The sequence below is a fragment of the Podarcis tiliguerta genome (assembly GCF_965153285.1).
Source record: "Podarcis tiliguerta genome assembly, chromosome: 7".
Taxonomy (NCBI): Eukaryota; Metazoa; Chordata; class Lepidosauria; order Squamata; family Lacertidae; genus Podarcis; species Podarcis tiliguerta.
This window is the reverse complement of record NC_139540.1, coordinates 64,052,098-64,072,075: the sequence shown is the minus strand read 5'-3', so window position 1 is coordinate 64,072,075 and position 19,978 is coordinate 64,052,098. Positions and strand designations below refer to the sequence as shown.

The 19,978-nt window shown below is 43.6% G+C and overlaps 1 long non-coding RNA gene across 1 annotated transcript; it reads right to left on the bottom strand.

The window, feature by feature from the left end:
* Positions 1–12,018: 12,018 nt before the first annotated feature.
* On the bottom strand, positions 12,019–19,440 carry LOC310681923. The gene is made up of 3 exons (XR_014513685.1): positions 19,017–19,440; positions 15,076–15,165; positions 12,019–13,852 (listed from the first exon to the last, which is right to left on the bottom strand). It is a non-coding gene; the product is annotated as an uncharacterized lncRNA (long non-coding RNA).
* Between the last annotated feature and the right edge of the window lie 538 nt (positions 19,441–19,978).

Here is a 19,978-nt window from a genome sequence, read left to right as displayed (position 1 = left end):
ATCTTGACTGGAGTGTAATTGAAATTAATAAAATTTTGGAGCACAGAAGTAAAGAAAATCACCAAACCATCAATTCCAGCATGCGGGGAGCCACCTAAATTATATAATTTGGTATCTGAATGATTGGTATTAGTAATTATGATTTGGCATTTTTATAATGAGGCTATTATTGGACTGTAATTGAAAACTAATAAAAAAAATCAGAGAAAGAGAGAAAACCTCTTAACCCTGATTTTATTTTATTTTTTGGTAGATCTACAAGAAGAAAAACACACACCAATATTTATTTATTTATTTTAGAAAGGGGCAAGATTAGATGTAGACACATACTGTACAACATTTTTTTTAAAAAATCAAGACTCCTGATTCCTACAAAGCTTGAATGGCAGGTGAAGATGATAGAATACTTAGAACAGGGGTCAGCAAACTTTTTCAGCAGGGGGCCAGTCCACTGTCCCTCAGACCTTGTGGGGGGGGGCGGACTATATTTTGAAGAAAAAAAATGAACGAATTCCTATGCCCCACAAATAACCCAGAGATGCATTTTAAATAAAAGCACGCATTCTATTCTTGTAAAAACACGGGCCGAATTTAGAAGGCGGTTGGGCCTGATCCAGCCCCTGGGCCTCAGGTTGCCTACCCATGACTTAGAACTTGTGAAAATGACTAGGAGAATAAGAGGAAACCCAAACCAGAATGTGTTTAAAGAGTGGGCAATATTTAAAGAATACTTAAAACAATATTGTGGAAATGTAAATCTTCTGACAATAGCTGTCAACTTTTCCCTTTTCTTGCGAGGAATCCTATTTGGAATAAAGGAATTTCCCTTTAAAAAAGGAAAAAGTTGACAGCTATGCTTCTGACAGGCTTAGACTGAATCTTGAAGAGTAAGGAGAGTTATAAACGCAGATAATCTCAGATATGTAATAAAGGCAACAGAAGGTGCATATAAGCTAAGAAGACATTGAAAGCACAAAAAGGTGAATTGGAAGTCAAAAGAATGTGTGATGTTAGTTGATGTATTGTCTAGTGTTGCTATTGAGGTTTGTTTTTTCCTTGTTTTCATCTATTCATTTTAATTGTTCTTTTTTCCTTTTTTCGATTTCTTATGTAAACTGTTTGCAATAAAAAGTTAATAATAATAATAATAATAATAATAATAATAATAATAATAATATCAAGACTCCTTGCGCTCTGCTCCACCTTTCTTTCCACACAACTCTCTGCCTGTCCCTCAGAGCCAGTGTGTCACACAGGGCTGGGCCATGGCAGTGGCGGACATTTCTCCTCCTTGCCTGCTCTCCAGCAGGTGCCTACAAGTAGACAAAGAGAGCAGGCCAGCAGCAGCAGCCATGGAAAGGCAACAGGATGCTATCTGGTAGCAGCTGCCACCACAAAGGACAAGCACCAGCTCATCCCCCTCCCTGAGCTCAGCAGCAACAGCACCGGCAGGGGAAATAGGGACATCTCAAGATCAAATCAGAAGCCAGGATGGGTTTCATAATTCTGGGACTGTCCCTGGATATTAGGGACACTTGGAGGGTATGGCTTAAGTACATAGCAGGCAGTCAGTGGCGTAGTGTGGGGGGTGCAGGGGGGCCGGCTGCACCGGGCGCAACATCTGGGGGGACGCGCTTGCACTCGCAGCTCTCTGCCCCTACCTGGCTCACTCACTCTCTCTCACTGCAGTGCTGGCTGTGCGAATCCGATCCGAGCCGCCGGGTCGCCGCCCACTGTGGAGGGGAGGGTGCCAGGCGTGCGGTGCGGTGCGGAGAGAGAGCGAGGGACTATCTGGGGGAGGGACAGTGCAGGGGGGGCACAAATTACTTGCCTTGCCCCGGGTTAGGGGGCACAAATTACTTGCCTTGCCCCGGGTGCTGACAACCCACGCTACGCCACTGCAGGCAGTTACATCTCTCTCTCTCGCTCTCTGATTAACAGGGTCAGGGGAGCCGATCCTCACCGCAAAAGTGATGGGCAAGAAGAGAGAAGCTTTTCTCTTCACTCTGCCGCTGAGTCTCAGGGTAAAAGGCCCCATTAATGCCAGTGGTGATGTCTGCTAGCTCCTAGCCACGTGTGTGGTTGCGGGTGCGATCTGATTCTCACGTTCTGCACCCCTGTAATTACTTAAGGACAAATGAATGCACTTCATTAAATATGACACCTCTAAACGAAAGGGCTGCGTAATGTTCATCTCCACCAGTATAAACGTTTACGTAACACTTCTCGGAATTTCAGGGTGATGCACTAATTAAATCTGTAATGCCTCAGGCATTGCAAAATATTACGTAACACCAGAGCAATACTCTGCGTGGTTGACCTGGTTTATTTAGACAGTAGGTCAAGGTACATCAGTGCTCTGTACCCTGATCAGAATTACGAATTGAATTTCTTCATTTTTCTGTATTTATAGAAAGGCAAAAATATGGCAGATGGTTTAGAAGCCTAATAGGGGATAACAAATCAGGTGATACTTAAGTGATAAGCAGTGAGACAGAAGTATAGACAATCTAGGTTGCCAATGGTGGCTTTTTCACTCATTCACTTATTCATTCATTCATTCATTCATTTTATATCCCACCTTGAACTCATTTGAAGGAAAAGTGGGATATAAATATAGTGACAGACTGAATCTACTTATGTATCTACTTATGTGTCACTGCTTATCTCTTAAGCCAGGCATAGGCAAACTTGGCCCACCAGATGTTTTGGGACTACAACTCCCACCACCCCTAGCTAACAGGACCAGTGGTCAAGGATGATGGAAATTGTAGTCCCAAAACATCTGGAGGGCCAAGTTTGCCTATGCTTGTCTTAAGCTGTTCATTTTGTTATTAATTTTTGGCCTTAAAAAATCCATCCTGATCAACTGGGCTTTTAAAATGAATCCCATTTGCCATGAGAATAACAAATAAATGTACATGAACTGTTTGTTTGTTAACCACTTCCATGTGATTAACATTGTTATAGTTGGTATTGATACTGTAAGTCATCAACTAGCCAGAGGATTAATTGTTATAATAACACTCTATAACTTGGCATCGAGCCGGGCTTCTTCCCTGGCAAAACTATACAATTAGCCATTTATATCCTTCACTTTTAGAACAATAAAACTCCAGGGGTCCTCCATTTATAAAGCCCTATACATACATTGTGCCCTTGATTTCATTAAGAAAACATGCAGCTGCTAACACGGACCTCCTAATTTTAAAAACAAGCACAGGAATATCCCTGCTGTCTGCAGATAAGCGCACACCCCTCTTGATCTCTTTGAAGTGTTCATGGGCCTCGTGACAAATTATGAAACCTATATCAGGTGATCTGAGATGGAATCTGATATCACCCGCTGTGATGTGTTGCCAGTGATCAGAACAAAGGTGATTCCTTGAAGCTTACCATTTCGCCTTTGAAAATTCCTATAAACAAAGGGTGGTCGCAATTGTATTTGTGCTCTGCATCAAGAGCTATAAAGTGCAGAGAAATACACATTGTAACCCATATAGCAAAGCATTGTTTAAATAATGCGATGGACAAAACATTTACAGAATGTTTATTTAAACCCACAGCTGATGAGGGAAGCAATGCAATATAACCGGCAAAGAAACATTTTGTGTCCTTGACCCACCCCTTTCTGTTATTAGCTTCTCTTGGGTAATACATCTATTCCCTTCTATTATACAGTGTGTATGAGAAGTCAGGGAAGGGGTGGCACCCATTGGGAGCAGGTGGCGCTGTGGTCTAAACCACTGAACCTCTTGGGCTTGCTGATCAGAAGTTTGGCAGTTCGAATCTGCATGATGGGGTGCTATCCCAGCTTCTGCCAACCTAGCAATTCAGATGCATACCAGTGTGAGTAGATAAATAGTGGTGGGAAAGTAAACAGCATTTCCATGCGTTCTGGTTTCTGTCACGATGTTCCATTGCACCAGAAGCGGTTTAGTCCTGCTGGCCACATGACCCGGAAAGCTGTCTGTGGACAAACGCCGGCTCCCTTGGCCTGAAGCGAAATGAGCACCGCAACTCCATAGTCGCCTTTGACTGGACTTAACCATCCAGGAGTCCTTTACCTTTACATTTAGCACCTATGGTGGGGGACACGATGTGCTCCTTCTGGGGTAGTTTGTACACAACTTTTAGAAGACATCTGAAGGCAGCCCTGTATTGAGAGGTTTTTAATGCTTGATGTTTTTATTATGTTTTTAGATATGTTGTATCTGCCCAGAGTGGCTCGGGAAACCCAGCCAAATGGGTGGGGTATAAATATTATTATTATTATTATTATTCACCTTTGGTCCCCACCCTGCACTCAGCTCTCACCTGTGGCTTCTAGAAGCTGTCAACATGCGACAGTGGCCACACCCCAGGAACGGCTTTGACTGGTCAGCTAAATCAGGTGAATCGATGGGTCTCAAACCCTTGGTGAATTAGGTGAATTAGGAACTTCCCCAGCTATGGTGGATTGAGCAGATGACACCAATAGTGATCAAGAATGTGGTTTCTGCAGATGCTGTAGAGCAGGGGTCATCAACCTTTTTATACCTAACGCCCACTAATGCATCTTTCCTTACCGCCCACCAGTAACATGTGCTGTAGAACCCCCTACTGCCCACCTGGAATTCTGAAACGCCCACTAGTGGGCAGTAGGGACCAGGTTGACTACCCCGGCTGTAGAGGGAAGGGAGGGGCAGCTGGGGTCCGTTGACCTCGGAAGGTAGGAGAAGGAAAACTCTGATCCTAGTCCCCTGCTTCCTTGCAGAATATCTTCTGCAGAAGAAAAAGCTAAGAAGTAAACAAATCCAGAATGGAGTCCTTATGTTGGTTGGATGGCACCTTGTACACCTCCTTCTGGCAACACCTGCAGCCAAGCTGGTGCCAAACAGATTGTTCTGCTTTCCTTTGGACCACATCAGCAAGGCCAAGAGCACCAGTCTATCTAAAAGTTCTTTGAGCTACTTAGAGTCAAATTAGATGAGACAGTGGTCAAGCTAATGAGGCAGCCACCATTTTTCTTCCATAAGCTGTCTCTGAAGGATGCTAAGTCATGATGTAGTGCCTTTCCAGGGACATTGGGGTGAGGATAGTGGCCACTAGCTGGTGGCTACTAAGAAGAGCTCTGCTGCCTCCCTCACCACAGATGGCAACAAAATACAATCTGGGGTGCTTGCAAACAGCATTATCCTGGGGACTTGAGGCTAATCACGCATACCCATGCGATGTTATTCTCATCAAAATGTTTTCCCATGTTATTTTAAAATTTAAACTGTAGAAATGGAAAATCTGGATTAGAAATTGGGGGAGGGATCTGCACTTTTGATTCCTCACTTTCCAATCTCAAGATCAGTACAGTGGAACCTAGGGTTGCAGACGTAATCCGTGATGGAGGCACGTCCGCAGCCCGCAGTGGTCACATCCTGAAGCGCCACTGCGCAGGCACCGGCGTGATTTGGCACTTCTGCGCATGCGCGAGCGACAAAACCTGGAAGTAACCCGTTCCTGTACTTCTGGGTTTCCCACGGTCCACAACCCAAAAACACATAACCTGAAGTGCCCGTAACATGAGGTATGACTGTATTCCATATTTCCACATCAGACAGTCAACCCCATGGCAGGCGGAGGACATCTAAGCATATGTCCACAATGTGTTTTCTTATGAACCAGCATCACTACCCTTGCTTTTTTATTTATAAAAAAGATTTTTAATGTTTCTTCCTACATTACTATTAATCAGTCTTAAAGCCTGTTATGAGCCGTATTTCTTGGTTTCACATATGCAGTGTGAGAGAGGCAAAAACAGCACTTGGAGTGTCTTTCTCCAGGAAATGCCTTCTTAAAAGTTCACTCTGATGCAACATGTAGCACAATTTCCTGACAATGCTCTTTGGTTAGATGCCTCTTAGCCTGAGGGAGGCAAGTAATCTCTGGTTGTCAGAGATGATTTAGCAGTATCTAGACCAGAGGCTGGCAAGCAACCTTTATAAACTCCCTTCCATTTTGTATATTGTTCCCTTTCCAGCCTCTCTTGAACAAGCAAAATAATAAATCACCACTTAGGGCAGACTACGTATTATGAAGCAAACAAAGAATTCCGACTCCCAGGTTTGCCCATAACGTTAAGGTGGGGTGGCATTTGCAGAAAGGAAGAAGCAGAAGAAGCAGAAAGGAAGAAACTGTTCCCTTCCTTACAGATACTTCCCTCCAAATAACCACACACAGAAACACACAGTGCTCACTTACAACTGAAGCCTCAATGTGCCCAAACTTTGAAGTTACACCTCAATCCTTTTCATGCTAAAGAAATGATCTGGACACTACGGGGCATGAGCACCTACCCTCATAATAGCCTTTCTTTTATTTATGGCTGTGTTTACCTGTAACCCTAAACCACGTTTTAGTGTTACGAGGGCGAACGGCACCAAGCCAAAAGAGATTTGTGGCTTACAATTATCATGTGGTTTACAAATGATTTTTTTTTTAAATGAAGGGCCACAACCTGGTGGATATGCAGGCAAATGCAGCCTTGACATGGCCTTGTTCACACTTAACAGTTAAGCAAACAAAGCCTTACTATGACTGGTGAGCCCCAGCATGAAAATTAAGCTGCCACTCCCCCTGCTCCCACAATACCCACATCTATGACACGGTTTGGCTTAGTGTTACACATGAACTTGGGCTCAAACTAGTCCTGCTCCAAATAAACCACAAACAGCAACCAAGGTTTGTTTGGGGTTGACTGCCCATGGGGAGACAAACCATGAGCCCAGGTTCACACGCAACACTAATCCAAACCATGGCTCAGCTTCTGGTAGTGAGGACCGTAGCAGCAGGACTGAGGTAGGAGCAATGGGGCAGCACTATTTTCTCTGGGCATCAGGATCTGTCATTTGCTGTCTGCCACATTTTGCAGACCCTCCAAGTGTCCCTATTTTCCAGGGACAGTCCCAGATTTACAGATGTCGCCCCAGTTTTTGATTTGATCCCGGAATGTCTCGCTTTTCCTTAGGACATCCCTATTTTCATCAGAGAAATGTTGGAGGGTATCAAGTTATGTGACCCCCGAGCCAAGGAGATAAGTCACTGTATAACCTTTAGAAGACATCTGAAGGCAGCCTGTATAGGGAAGTTTTTAATGTTTAATGTTTTATTATGTTTTTAAATATGTTGGAAGCTGCCCAGAGTGGCTGGGGCAACCCAGTCAGACAGGCAGGGTATGATGATGATGATGATGATAATTTGGACGTCTCTATTTTCATCGGAGAAATGTTGGAGGGTAAGATTTTGGCTTACTGCTGTGTGTGATCCAGGACAATATGCATTATGTTTGTCCATGCTTATCAGCATAAATGTATTTATTATTATACAGGTTCAGGTTATTAGAAAAGTTCAGGTGGTATATCCCAGTTATATTTGAAAAGTGGTACACCATGCAAATATGGATGCAACTCACGTGGTCAAGTATTGAGTTTGTATGTCTGTGTTTAATTTCTTTGACTGCCTGCTCTTTGCTCTCAGTGGCTGCAATTCAGAAAATTTGGAAGTAAGATCCACTGAAATCAAGAGACACTTCCAAATAAATGTGCTTAGGATTGGGGTGCCAAGCTCTACTTTTAGAGCCAGCAATAACAGGTGGTGCTTAATTGCTTTATATGTCAGAATGAGAACTGTTACAAACTGTTCACCCCATGACATAATCTAATGAAAATGCCTTTCACAACTCTTGTGTCTGCCATCTTCCATTGTTACTAGTCTGTTGTCTCCTAAAAGACAGAACAAAGCAAACTGCGGAAAGCTCCTGGATTGTTTTTGAGCACCCTAGCATTTCTGAATTGTGCGTATCTAGAATTTGCATATCTAGAGGCATTTTTGCTTCTTCCTGGGCCACAATCACACCATACGCTTAAAGCACTATGATACTGCTTTAAACAGTCATGGCTTCCCCAACAAATTTTGGGAAATGTAGTTTGTTAAAGGAGCTTTTTAGGAGGCCCCTGTTGCCTCATGGAGCTACAATCCTCCTTCACAGGAACTTTGTCGATTGTAGCTCTGTGAGGGGAATAGGGCCTCCTAATGACTCTCAGCACCCATAACAAACTACAGCTCCCAGAATTCTTTGGGGGAAGCCATGACTGTTTAAAGTAGCATCATAGTGCTTTAAATGTATGGTGTGGTCACAAAGAAAATAGCAGACCAATACTTAGCTCTTCTAGCGAGAGCTGGACTTAAGATTTTCTCAATAGGCTGTGGGAGAAAAGTTGTCTTGGGCCTTGGCGTATCATACAGCCATTTTTTAAAAAAAAAATAAATCTGCCCTGGCTATTGTGCAATCATTATGCAATAATGTATTCAGGGCAAGGGAATATTTTAATTTGAAGAAATATGTTAATACTTGTTTTGGAGTACATATTCCTCTTTCCCTCAGGAAAGGAATTTCCCTTCATTCTGGAGCCTCTCATCTGTAAATGAAGACCCATAGAGCACCTGAGAGTCAGCACGGCATCATGGGTAGCATTCAACTATGGCTGTTGAGACCTGAGTTCAAAGCTCTGCTTACCCGTGAAACTCACTGGGATGAGTTTGTGCCAGTCCCTATCTCTCAGACTAGCAAGGTGACTGTGAGGATGAAATAGTGGCGGTGGTGTAGAACCACACAGGTAACTTTGACTTTCTTGAAGGATGGAAATGGAAGAGTGCTCTGGAGATAGCCCTCAAATCTTGCAACGCTACAGCCTGGGGAAATCTAGGGGCTGTTTAAAACATCATTTTCTTCCGGCTAGCAGCACCAGATGCAGTTTTCTGGGCTGAGACAGGAACACAGACATTGCCCTCAAAGTCATTGTAATACCCAAATAGATCTTGGAGCTCTAATTACCTGGAGTGAAGCAATTCAAGTTAATTTGATAGCTTGTCAGAAGACATTGCCCAGGTATCTGGAATGCATTTACTAGAAACCACACCTACCTGGGGAAGGGAGGAGGATATATCAACTATTGTGTTGTTTATTCATTTGATAGCTGTTGCAAGAGAGGCTTGGGAAGTGGTTTGATCTGACTGATTGTTGGATTATAAGGGCACGGGTGAGAGTTGCCAGCTTTTCCTAGAATCACAGATGCATTCCCTGAACAGAGCCTCTCACATGGCATCTATACTTTCTCCCAATTTAAAGTGCTGCTTTTGATCTTGCAGGCCCTCGGGACGGAGTTTCAAACTGGCATACTCAAAGGACAACTTGTCTTCATGTGCACTTCCCCACACAACTCGGATGTTCAGATGCTCTTCTTCAGATGCTCCCACCATCTGAGAATTGGTTGGTGTCTATGGCAGAGGAGCCCCCTCAGTGGTGGCACCTTGCTTGACTGAGGAACGATCACAATTCCACTTACCGTATTTTTCGCTCTATAAGACGCACTTTTTCCCTCCTAAAAAGTAAGGGGAAATGTGTATGAGTCTACTGAAGCGAAAGCAGGCTGTGCAGCTATCCCAGAAGCCAGAACAATGAGAGGGATCGCTGCGCAGCGCTCCCTCTCGCTGTTCTAGCTTCTGGCTTAGCCGCGCTCTGTCCCTTCCCCCAGTTCCCGCAAAAGCCAGCAAGAGCCGCGCTCCCTTTAAAGAGCTGCCCTTCTCCCTTCTCAGGGAAAAGCCTGCAAGCGGCACACACGTGGCTTGTGAAAGGGAGCGCTGAGCAGAGCCTGGGATACATACAGGCTCTGCTCAGTGCTCCCTTTAAAGAATTTTTTCTTCTTGCATTCCCCCTCTAAAAACTAGCTGCATCTTATGGTCAGGTGTGTCTTATGGAGCAAAAAATATGGTATCTCTTATTTCCCAACTTCAAGAACAGTAGCAATTTTGCCTATGTTTCCTCATATATTAAAAAGGCCAAACAGCTTTGACCATGTATAACAACAACAACAACAACAACAACAACAACAACAACAACAACAACAACTTTATTATTTGTACCCCGCTCATCTGAGAGAAGTTCTTAATATTTGATGTTTTGCTGTGTTTGCTGTTTTAATTTGTCGGAAGCTGCCCAGAGTGGCTGGGGCAACCCAGTCAGATGGGCGGCATATAAATAATACATTATTGTTATTATTATATAGAAAATATAGGGTTGCTGGGAATTATATAAGTTGGTGATCACATAAGGAGGGTTAGGTTGAGAAGGAGGGACTAGCCCATAGTGGTGAGTGGAGATTCGAACATAGGTCTCTTCAGCCCTAATCTGAAATGTAGGGTTGGGAGAGAAATTTGATTCAGTTCACATTTATTTATTTCAAAATGTCATATTTGCTTCATAAAGCTGATACACTGCTTCATTGTAAAGAACTTCAGAGGAGATAGATTCACATTTAATAGTGAGTCTATCAAATTTGTACTTTCCTAAAGAATATGAGAATATGAAGCATGGCTTTTCTTCAAAATTCAGTTATTTGAATCTTTCGATGCAGTTTTCCAGCCAATGTATACAGAAATGCATAGACTAGGGGAAAGTGTGCATAAGAATTACCATACCATATTTTTCTGTGTATAAGATGCCCCCATGTATAAGACGACCCCTATTTTTCTGAAGCCTAAATTAAGAAAGCAATATTGTAAAGCAAAGAATATCACCTTATACCCGGAAAAATACGGTATTGGTGAAAATACCATAAAAAATAGGGAAATGTTCTTGCAAAAATGTGTGCATCTGTCAAAGCTGCAAACAAAAATGTGTTCATTAGGAGAAATTTGTACTAAACTGATGAATTTTTATGAGGATTAAAAAAATAAATACACAGAAATGTGGAGGACTGAATTTAAGATTGGGAAAATAAATAAATAAACTGAGAGCACTAAAAAGAACAGATCCTTTCCTACTGACATGTTGCCAGTCACTCTTTCCTCTTTCTCGTTTTCCTGCCTCCCTATACAGAATTTTGCACCTTTTTGCAAAAGGGTGTGACAAACTGCTGAAAATACCCGGCACCACTAAGTAAATCAGTATTGTCACTATAATTGCTACTTATTGGTATTTCCTTGCTCAGCAATGTGTTAGACAAAGGTGGGGATTTTTCTTCTTCTGTTAGGCAAGTGAAGAATTTATAATGAACACAAATAGCTTTGGATTTTTCTATAAATACACCTGGGCGCATGCCCTGAGGATCTCTCTTCTCACTTGTCAAGGAGGGTGGGAGGACAGCTGCTTTGCAGTAAAAAAGGTTTAACTGTCTTAACAGCCATTAAAAAAGGCATCATAAAGAAGGCTGGCCAGTTAAGGATGTGCAAAACTTGTCTTGGCTAATTCTGAACCCAACCAAACCTGGCTGGGGCATGTAAACAGCCTGTTGACTCAGACACAGACCTTCAGGCTCACCTGTCCATTGCACAATGTTTAAGGCAGGTAGGAGGGAATCAGATCACATTAGAGAAGCAAAAAGAAACTAAACTGGCAACCTGGTATGAATGAAGACATTGAAGGTAGGAATTACCGTATTTTTCGCTCTATAAGACGCACCAGACTACAAGACGCACCTAGTTTTTGGAGGAGGAAAACAAGAAAAAAAATATTCTGAATCTCAGAAGCCAGAACAGCAAGAGGGATCGCTGTGCAGCGAAAGCAGCGATCCCTCTTGCTGTTTTGGCTTCTGGAATAGCTGCGCAGCCTGCATTCGCTCCATAAGATGCACACACATTTCCCCTTACTTTTTAGGAGGGAAAAAGTGAGTCTTATAGAGCAAAAAATACGGTATGAGCTCAGTTTCCCTCATGCTGGAAATTCAAATGTGGGAACTGACAAGGCAGTTATCTGTCTAATACAAAGGTACCCAATAAGGTGACCTACAACTCCCATCAGCCCTCACCAGCCTAGCTAGTGGTCAAGGATGATGTGATCAACACATAAGGGCATCAATGTGCCCCCTGTGTAATCCTTTTGGGTCTACTCATAAGTAATCCCCATTGAGTTCAGTGGAACTTACTCCCAGGTAAGTGAGCAGGACTGACCCAAGGCATTTTGCTGCCTGAGGCAAAGAACAGCATGATGTCTCCACCCGCCCATAATCCATGTACAAAAGCTGTCTAGATTGGCAGTTAATTTCACTTCAGTGTTGGTATTGAGACAGCATCTTCCATGGCTTTGGAGGAAAGCAGATGAGATTAAGGAGTGTAGGTCAGGCCGGGCGGCACACTAATTAAAATTGGCATCCCCACCCACACTTTATGATGCAGTATGAGCCACTCAATGGATATCCTACTTAGAATGTATATCACCGTGTGAATAATGTATTCACACATCCAGTCTTTGTGCCAACATTTCCAGAGGTACAAGCTTGGTGGATCAGGGGGACGCTGTGGACATAGTGTATCTTGATTTGAGTGAGGCTTTTGACAAAGTCCCCATTATATTCTTGCGGAGAAGCTGGTAAAATGTGGTCTGGATGAGGTTACTATAATGTGAATTTGTTGCTGGTTGGCTGACTGAACCCAAAGAGTGCTCAGTAATGGGTCCTCATCATCCTGGAAAAAAAGTGGCAAGTGGTTCTGTCCTGGGTATGTTGTTGTTCAATGTCTTTACAAATGACTTGGATCAAGGAATTGAAGGGGTGTTCATCAAATTTGCAGATGGCACCAAACAGGGAGGGGTAGAAGACAGAATCAGAATTCAAAATGACCTTAACAGATTGGAGCTAACAAAATGAATTTCAGTAGGGAGAAATGTAAGGTTCTGCACTTGGGCAGGAATAACCAGTTGTACAGATATAAGATAGGGGACACCTGACTTGCCAGTGGTACATGTGAAAAGAATCTGTGGTCTTAGTAGACCACAAGCTTAACATGAGTCATCAGTGAGATGCAGTAGCAAAAAAAAAGCTAATCTATTCTAGGCTGCATCAACAGAAGTATAGTGTGCAGATCAAGGGAAGTTACAGTACTGCTCCATTCTGCCTTGGTCAGACCTCATCTGGAGACCTGTGTCCAGTTCTGGGCACCACAATTTAAGAAGGATGTTGACAGGCTGGAACGTGTACAGAGGAGAGCAACTAAGATGATCAAGGGTCTGGAAACCAAGCCTTTTGAGGAATGGTTGAGAGAACTGGGTATGTTTAGCCTGGATAAGAGGAGACTGAGAAGAGATATGATAGCCATCTTCAAATATCTAAAGGGTTGTCATATGGAAGATGGAGCAAGCTTATTTTCTCCTGCTCTAGGGGGTAGGATCCAAATCAATGGCTTCAAGTTACAAGAAAGGAGATTCTGACTCAACATCAGGAAGACCTTTCTGACAGTAAGAGCTGTTAGACAGTGAAATGGACTCCCTGGGGAAGTAATGGACTCCCCTTCATTGGAGGTTTTCAAGCAGAGGATGGATGGCCATCGGTCATGGATGCTTCAGTTGAGATCCCTGCATTGAAGGAGATTGGACTAGATGACCTTTGGGTCTCTTCCAACTCTACAGTTCTATGATTCTATGCCTCAGGCATCTTCTGCACCCAGAACGAGCTTACTGAATTGGAGTGACCACATTTCTGTACTTCAGACACTTTATAGATTTGAAAAGCTAATGCCTGCAACGAGAAATTCATAAGACGCACTTGAGAGCCAGTGTGGTGTAGTGGTTAAGAGCGGTGGACTCGTAATCTGGTGAACCGGGTTCGCTTCCCCTCTCCTCCACATGCAGCTGCTGGGTGACCTTGGGCTAGTCACACTTCTCTGAAGTCTCTCAGCCCCACTCACCTCACAGAGTGTTTGTTGTGGGGGAGGAAGGGAAAGGAGAATGTTAGCCTCTTTGAGACTCCTTCGGGTAGTGATAAAGTGAGATATCAAATCCAAACTCCTCCTCCTCCTCCTCTTCTTCTTCTTCTTCTTCTTCTTCCTCCTCCTCTTCCTAAAATCAATTCAATAGGCATTAGGAATGCACTTTAAGAAATATTAAATTTATAAGAGTTTTTTAAAATCCCATTACATTCATTTCTTTAAAAAATTGCTAAGCGTTTCAAAATAAATATGCTGCCCTGAACTTGAAAAAAATAGGAGCATTTAAAGCATATCTTTACTTGGCCAGCCTTTACTGAGGTAAATAAAAAGATAAAAAATGGGATGCTCCCATCATCAGTCACTGGTTAATAGCTCCAGTTTGCAACCATTTGGTAACATGATGAGATCACTGGTTTAGCCCAATCCCCATCCTTTTCTCACTGTTGAAATAGTAACTTTCTGCCAACACTAACAAAGCTGATAGAGAAGGAAAAATCCACTCTATATATGTCTCAGTGATATCACCGTCTATTTTCCATTTGCGGAGAACAAGTGGCATTTTCCTGTAATATAGAGAGGGGGAAAATGGCAGAGCCCCAGTTTTAAACACTTTGATGTTGAAACTTACTCGCCCTGTTCATTTCATCCAAGCAGACATGGAAACTGTACGTGCTTAGAATTAGCAATGAGGCTTACCTGGAATTAAACTCTGTACCAAACAGCAGTTCTTTTACATCATCAAGATGTTGGTGAACGTTTTGCTACGCTCCTGGAAGAAGAAAGCTCATGTCCTAGGAGCTTTAAAACCGATCTAGAGGATGTCCAAGAAACTGTATTCTTTTTTGGAATTCATATAGAATGGAAGTATAATCTACAGCTAGATCTAAAGAGCATGTTTGGTGTATCAGAGTGGAGAACTGCATTGTGCCCCATAGGTTTTTATTTTAATTTTCATGCATTGCACTCTAAACTTCTATATAAGGATGGACACACCTGTTAATATCAGTGTCTTGTTTTTTCACTCTTAAGTTCAGTCCCTGGATCCAGAGGTTTTAGAAAACTATTGCCCTGACTCTAATATTCCGTTCCTGATCAAGGTGATTGAGAGGCTGGAGGAAGCAAATTATCTAGCTGAGGCATGGCCAAACTCAGCCCTCCAGCTGTTTTGGGACTACAATTCCCATCATCCCTGACCACTGGTCCTGTTAGCTAGGAATGATGGGAATTGTAGTCCTAAAACAGCTGGAGGGCCAAGTTTGGCCATGCCTGATCTAGCTCCTTGCCAATCTGGTGTGAGACCTGGTTTTAAGTACCAAAAGAGCCTTGGTTGCCCTGATTGATTACCTCTGTTGGGAGACAGAAAGTCGGACTGCAACTCTTGTTGGTATTCTTGATCTCTCAATGCCTTCTGACACCATTGACCACGGTGTTCTTCTGGAGCGAATCAGGAAAGTGAGAGCTGAAGTTACTTGTGTGAGTTGGGGTAAACCTTGTGTGCACTGAGCTTTCCTCATTTGGCATTTAAAAAAATAAGAAGGGGGCGAAAGGGAGTGGGTGTCCAGGAAAATAAACTTTGCCAATCCCACCCACCATTGTACCCAATGTGTTTTGACTATACAGTGGTACCTCTGGTTACATACTTAATTCGTTCCGGAGTTCTGTTCTTAACCTGAAACTGTTCTTAAACCTAGGTACCACTTTAGCTAATGGGGCCTCCCGCTGCTGCTGCCATGCGATTTCTGTTCTCATCTTGAAGCAAAGTTCTTAACCCGAGGTACTATTTCTGGGTTAGCGGAGTCTGTGACCTGAAGCGTATGTAACCTGAAGCGTATGTAACCCGAGGTACCACTGTATGAGATTTTGGGTTTAGGCGTGCTCCCCGGAATGTAACCGCTTATGGGTTTACTGTCCTAGCATTATAAAGTCCTAAATCTTGGACCAAGTACTGAAGAGTGCCTCTCCCATTATTACCCATCTGTGACCCTACAAGTGGCAAGTGAGGCCTTGTTGCCCCTCAGAGCATTTTGAGTGGTGATTCCCCATGGATGGAATTCCCGCTCTGGTGAGATGTGCCTCTTTCCCCAAAACAACTGGTTGAGACAATGTTTTTAAAGTGATTCTTGGCAGGACTTTTTTTCCAGCCAGAGCGTGGGCGCCATTGCCATTATAAAAGAACACAAGGAGGCATTCACGGTGAGTTCTGGCACCTTTTTTTCTAGAAAAATAGCGCTTTTTTTAGATTGTTTTTGGAATGCCATAAAACTAATTTTTTTTTGCATTGATGTGTTAGCCACCCCGGGGGGTGCAGGATATAAACTGATTAAATCACCGTCATTGATGCCATATAATGTAACATCTGAGAAAGCATGATTTTTGTTAGTGCAAGCATCTCTTCTCTGCAGCATGTACAGAGCGAGAGCAGGGTACATACTATCAAATAAAGTGATCTATGGAATAGCAAATGACACAATGATGATTGTTTGCACAGATAGAGCTGTCACTCAGCAAACCTACCCATTTATGTTAATTTAAAGCTACTGAGGACTCCTTAAACAGTAGGAGTTAGATCACTGTGAATAATGGACACAGGCAAGGAGTAAGTAAGGCACTTAATAGGAAGCGAACCCCATAAAATTAAATGGGTTTTGTTTCTTTTTAAGAGTAGACCTAGATCATGTGGCACTGTTTTGCCTTACAGGATTATTTTGAAGCAAATTTCCATTTAAACATGAAAGTCAGCCTCAGTCTGCCACCTTTTCAGCTTTATGTCTTCCTTGCTCTGACACTTTTTAAAATTTTATTTTACTATCTCCTACACCTTGGTCCAGTATACCTGAAGGAGCGTCTCCACCCCCATCGTTCTGCCTGGACACTGAGGTCCAGTGCTGAGGGCCTTCTGGCGGTTCCCTCACTGTGAGAAGCCAAGTTACAGGGAACCAGGCAGAGGGCCTTTTCAGTAGTGGCACCCGCCCTGTGGAGCGCCCTCCCACCAGATGTCAAAGAAAAAAATAACTACCAGACTTTTAGAAGACATCTGAAGGCAGCCCTCTTTAGGGAAGCTGTTAATGTTTAACAGACCACTGTATTTTTTTAAATTTTTTTTTTTTTGGACCACTGTATTTTAATACTTTGTTGGAAGCCACCCAGAGTGGCTGGGGAAACCCAGCCAGATGGACGGGGTATAAATAATATATTCTATTCTATTCTACACTTATAACAGAAATATATCCTTTAGGTTTTGCAACATTCTCTCACACGAGCAATTTTCATGTATTACATGTATGCAAAGCTATTGCTGCTAAGATTTTGCAATGCAGTTTTCCAGTCAAGTAATGTGTATGAAAAATGCATATACCAGAGGAAAGTGTGCATAAATGTATATGAAAATAATATACATGGCATGCATTATATTAGGGTGAATTATGTGTGTATTTTCCTGTATGTGTGTAAAACAAATTTGCATTCAAAAATGTTTCTATTAGGGGAACTACCCAAGTTTTTGAGGACTTTAAAAAAAATCAGAAACTGTTGCAGAAATGTGGGAAACCAATATTGGGAAGGGGAGAAAAAGTAACTGAGAGAAAGCTACCGTATTTTTCGCTCTATAAGACGCACCAGGCCACAAGACGCACCTGGTTTTTGGAGGAGGAAAACAAGATAAAAAATATTCTGAATCTCAGAAGCCAGAACAGCAAAAGGGATCGCTGTGCAGTGAAAGCAGCAATCCCTCTTGCTGTTCTGGCTTCTGGGATAGCTGTGCAGCCTGCATTCACTCCATAAGACGCACACACATTTCCCCTTACTTTTTAGGAGGGGAAGAAGTGAGTCTTATAGAGCAAAAAATACAGTAACTTGACAGATTTGTCCATTTCTGTCTGGAGAATGGCATATCTGAAAGTTGATTTGAAGAATGCATGTCTTCTCTGGGAAACAGATGCACACAATCTTCTTACTGCATCATGTCTGCCCATATGCACCAAATAACAAAAAATAGAGGCATCCTGTCAGTAATCATGCTGCAGCATTCTGCACTAACTGCAGCTTCTGGATCAACTGCGAGGGAAGCCCCACACAAAGCACATTGCAGTAATCCAGCCTTGAAGTAACAAGCGCATGAATGACTGGGGCCAAGTTCTACTGGTCCAGGAAAAGGTATAGCTCCCAGGGGCTGGACTGAGGAGGAATGGTGCCCCCCCCCCATTCTCCTGAACCTTCCTGAGAGCAGTATAGATTTAGAACAGTGGTTTGCAGAAGGGCATAGTTCAAAGACTGTAGAGGGGGAAAGTTGGAAATATTGGAAGAGGAACAGCAGGAAGAAGAAACACCGGGGGGGGGGGAGAGAGACAGCTGACAGACTCAGTGTCTTTGGAAAGCATTCCTGATCCCCCCTCTCCCAGGACCAGGCGGGCATTGAGAGTAATAGAACAGAGAGCTCAGAGACAGAAAGCTCAGATTAGTCAGTGCAGGAGTGACGCAGAATAAGGGGGACGTGGGATTTAACTTGGAGCAACGCCATTTCTAATGAGAGACCACATTCCTTTGTCTCTTGCTGTGATTATTGAATAAACTAATTGGCAAGAACTCTTTTTTAAAATCTGCTTCTTTGTTGCCACTGTGGGAGGGATCTGTTCCCCTGAAGCCTGGCAATAGCTGTCAAATCACTTGCAGTTAAAGGCACTTTTAGCCACTGAAGCTACCTGAACCTCCAGTGACAATGCCGGACCCAGAAGCACCCCCAAATTGCTGGCATTCTTCTTTAGAGGTTGCACAGCCCCCAGTGCCGGATTTACATATAAGCTAAACAAGCTATAGCTTAGGGCCCCACTCTCTTGGGGCCCCCAAAAATAATTAAAGGGGAAAAACCTGGATGTACATTTCCAAAATATAATACAGTGGTACCTCGGGTTACATACGCTTCAGGTTACATACGCTTCAGGTTACAGACTATGCTAACCCAGAAATAGTGCTTCAGGTTCAGAACTTTGCTTCAGGATGAGAACAGAAATCGTGCAGCAGTGGCGCAGCAGCAGTGCCCCATTAGCTAAAGTGGTGCTTCAGGTTAAGAACAGTTCCAGGTTAAGTACAGACCTCCAGAACGAATTAAGTACTTAACCTGAGGTACCACTGTACAATTACTTTGATAAAATACATATTTTGTTATGTGCAAATGGCTTTAGATACCTAATAGATCCATAAATTACCATATAGCATATATTCAACACAAAAAAACAGTGACAATTTGTTGCTGACAAAAGACAGTTGGACATACAAAAGGGCCCCATTACCTTCAGTAGCTTAGGGCGTCATCAAACCTAATTCCAGTCCTGGCAGCCCCATCCAGGATAAGCATTTGACCCATTTCTTGGACGTGGGAATAATTCACCCACAAGATTCAAGCTCAGCTTGTTTTTCCTCATCCACCTTGCCACTGCATCCAAGGCAATTGCCCAGCGACGGTGTGGCCTCTCCCGATTCAGATGTTATGGGGAAATAGAGCTGAGCGTCAGTAGCATACCGATGGCACCTTATCCGGGAACTGCTCCCATGACCACTCCCAATGACTTAATGCAGGGGCAGAAGAAGGGGGGTGCAGTGGAGGCGGTCGGCCCCGGATGTCACCACTGAGGGGGTGTGTGTAACAAAATGCCGGGCAGCACTCACTGCAGCACGCCCGAGCCACGCATCTCTCCTGGGAGTGACATGGTGGCTTGGGTGCCCACAGGCTCCGTGATGCCCCAAACGGTCTGCCCGCTGCCTCCCCCTCAGCTGTAGGGCGGCTGAGTGGAAGGAGGCAGGCAGACTCTGGAGGCCCTGCGGAGGGTTCTGCCCCAGCTCGCACCGTCCCTGGGCACAGGGCACGCGCGCCACCCCAGGCGACTGATCGTCTTGCTCTGCCGTTGGCTTAATGCAGATATTAAAATAGCACTGGGGATTTGGGGCAGAACAGAGCTGCCCAGAGGCTGGAAAACACTCTTCTGTTGCTACTCTTTGGATTCCGTGCTGAAGATAGGATTGGAACCACGAGCGAGAAAGCTATCGGGTCATTGCAAATTAGTGGCTTTGTAAAGAACAAAGTGGTCTCATTTGTTAGCGGGTGTCTCCCTTCAGAAGAAAAAGAATGGGAGGTTTTGTCTCCGATGCAAGGCCTTTCATACAATGCCAAGACAAGCAACAGTCATGCACTGGGAATGAAAATTAGAAGTGTCTTCTTGTTGGTATACAATTACTTGTGCCCCGAGGAGGCAGC